The following is a 3,445-nucleotide window of genomic DNA, read 5'->3' as shown; positions in this document are numbered from 1 at the left end:
ACACAGTCAAAGGCTTTGGCATACTCAAGAAAGCAGAAATAGATGTTTTTCTGGAACTCTCTTGCTTTTTTCCATGATCCAGCAGATGTTGGCAATTTGATCTCTGGTTCCTCTCCCTTTTCTAAAACCAGCTTGAACCTCTGGAAGTTCACAGTTCACGTATTGCTGAAGCCTGGCTTAGAGAATTTTGAGCATTACTTTATTAGCACGTGCTGCTGCTGCTGCTGCTAAGTCACTTCAGTTGTGTCCAACTCTGTGCGACCCCATAGACGGAAGCCCACCAGGCTCCCCCGTTCCTGGGATTCTCCAGGCAAGAACACTGGAGTGTGTTGCCATTTCCTTCTCCAGTGCATGAAAGTGAAAAGTGAAAGGGAAGTTGCTCAGTCATGTCCGACTCTTAGCGACCCTGTGGACTGCAGCCCACCAGGCTCCTCCATCCATGGGATTTTCCAGGCAAGAGTACTAGAGTGGGGTGCCATTGCCTTCTCCGACTAGCATGTGAGATAAGTATAATTGTGCGGTAGTTTAAGCATTCTTTGGCACTGTCTTTCTTTGGGATTGGAATGAAAACTGACCTTTTCCAGTCCTGTGGCCACTGCTGAGTTTTCCAAATTTGCTGGCATACTGAATGCAGCACTTTCACGGCATCATCTTTCAGGATTTGAAATAGCTCAACTGGAATTCCATCACCTCCACTAGCTTTGTTCGTAGTGATGCTTTCTAAGGCCCACTTGACTTCACATTCCAGGATATCTGGCTCTAGGTGAGTGATCACACCATCATGATTATCTTGGTCATGAAGATCTTTTTTGTATAGTTCTTCTGTGTATTCTTGCCACCTCTTCTTAATATCTTCTGCTTCTGTTAGGTCCATACCATTTCTGTCCTTTATCTTTAATTAGCATCCACCTTTTGATGTTCAGACTACCACCCTTTGTTACAAAACTATTATATCCTGGCTCCCTGCTCATCTCCTCAGAGCAGTTCTCTCAGGTTACTTGAGATGCTGCCTCCTGGGCTTGAAGTACTAAAAATCCCCACGGAATAAAACGTAGCTCTCAACTTCTGGGTTCTGAATTTTTTTTTCAGGTTCACCTCTTGTCACCTCTACTTCCAACCGACTGGCTACAAATCAGATTCCCATGACCCCCTCCTCAGGTTTGATAATTTGCTAGAATTGCTCACAGAATTCAGGAAAGTGCTTTACTTATGATTACCAACGTATTAAAAGGTACAGCTCAGGAACAGCCACATGGGAGAGATGCCTGAGTCAGTGCTGGAGAGGGGTGAAGAGCTGCCATGCCCTCCCAGCACCTCCATATGCTCACAACCCAGACACTGTTTGAATCCCTTCAGTTAGGGTTTTCATGGTGGCTTCCTGACACAGGCATGATTGGTTACATCATTGGCTATCGGTGATTAACTCAACCCCTAGCCCCTCTCCCCTCCCTAAAAGTCCGGGGCTGGAGTTGAAAGTTCCAAACCTCTAACCAGGGGGCTGGTCTGCCTGGCAACCAGCCCCCATCCTTGGGGGCTTTTGAAAAGTCACCTAACTGATGCAATAAAAGTGCATTTGAACCCACTTTATGGCTTTAGGGGAAATGTAAACATAGTTTGAAATTTCTTTTTAAATACCTCAGCGTAAGCTGTGACATGTAAGCAGTGAAAGTAGATACTAAATGCAACATGTACCGTGTATCATCGGTTCATGGGCTTCCCTGCTGGTGCAGAGAGTAAAGAATCCGCCTCCAGTGCGGGAGACTTGGGTTCGATCCCTGGGTTGAGAAGATCCTCTGCAGGAGGGCATGGCAACCCTCTCCAGTATTTTTGCCTGGAGAATCCCCATGAACAGAGGAGCCTGGTCACAAAGTCAGACACGACTGAGTGACTAAGCACAGCACATCATTGGTTCATACCGAGTTGTAACCACTATTACAAGAGTTTGATGCTCATTTTAGTAAGCCAGTCTCTTTTTTTTTAAATATAAATGTATTTATTTTAATTGGAGGCTAATTACTTTACAATATTGTATTGGTTTTGCCATACATCAACATGAATCCACCACGGGTGTACAAGTGTTCCCCATCCTGAACCCCCCTCCCACCTCCCTCCCCATCCTATCCCTCGGGGTCATCCCAGTGCACCAGCCCCGAGCACCCTGTCTCATGCATCGAACCTCGACTGGCAATTCGTTTCACATATAATAATATACATGTTTCAATGCCATTCTCCCAAATCATCCCACCCTCTCCCTCTCCCACAGAGTCCATAAGACTGTTCTATACATCTGTGTCTCTTTTGCTGTCTCGCATACAGGGTTATCTTTACCATCTTTCTAAATTCCATATATATGCGTTAGTATACTGTATTAGTGTTTTTCTTTCTGGCTTACTTCACTCTGTATAATAGGCTCCAGTTTCATCCACCTCATTAGAACTGATGTATTCTTTTTAATGGCTGAGTAATATAAGCTAGTCTCCCATGCCCAAGGTAAGAGAAACCCAAGTAAGACGGTAAATGTTGCAAGAGGGCATCAGAGGGCAAACACACTGAAACCATACTCACAGAAAACTAGTCGAATCTAATCACACTAGGACCACAGCCTTGTCTAACTCAATGAAACTAAGCCATGTCCGTGGGGCAACCCAAGACGGGCGGGTCACGGTGGAGAGATTTGACAGAATGTGGCCCACTGGAGAAGGGAATGGCAAACCACTTCAATATTCTTGCCTTGAGAACCCCATGAACAGTATGAAAAGGCAAAATGATAGGATACTGAAAGAGAAACTCCCCAGGTGAGTAGGTGCCCAATATGCTACTGGAGATCAGTGGAGAAATAACTCCAGAAAGAATGAAGGGATGGAGCCAAAGCAAAAACAATACCCAGCTGTGGATGTGACTGGTGATAGAAGCAAGGTCCGATGCTGTAAAGAGCAATATTGCATAGGAACCTGGAATGTCAGGTCCATGAATCAAGGCAAATTGAAAGTGGTCAAACAAGAAATGGCAAGAGTGAATGTCCACATTCTAGGAATCAGCGAACTGAAATGGACTGGAATGGGTGAATTCAACTCAGATGACCATTATATCTACTACTGCGGGCAGGAATCCCTTAGAAGAAATGGAGTAGCCATCATGGTCAACAAAAGAGTCTGAAATGCAGTACTTGGATGCAATCTCAAAAACGAAAGAATGATGTCTGTTCGTTTCCAAGGCAAACCATTCAATATCACAGTAATCCAAGTCTATGCCCCAACGAGTAATGCTGAAGAAGCTGAAGTTGAACGGTATATGAAGACCTACAAGACCTTTTAGAACTAACACCCAAAAAAGATGTCCTTTTCATTATAGGGGACTGGAATGCAAAAGTAGGAAGTCAAGAAACACCTGGAGTAACAGGCAAATTTGGCCTTGGAATACGGAATGAAGCAGGGCAAAGACTAAT

Source organism: Bison bison, unplaced genomic scaffold, assembly GCF_000754665.1.
Source record: "Bison bison bison isolate TAMUID 2011002044 unplaced genomic scaffold, Bison_UMD1.0 scf7180017864143, whole genome shotgun sequence".
NCBI classification, from domain to species: Eukaryota; Metazoa; Chordata; class Mammalia; order Artiodactyla; family Bovidae; genus Bison; species Bison bison.
Note: the sequence above shows the minus strand (reverse complement) of the source record.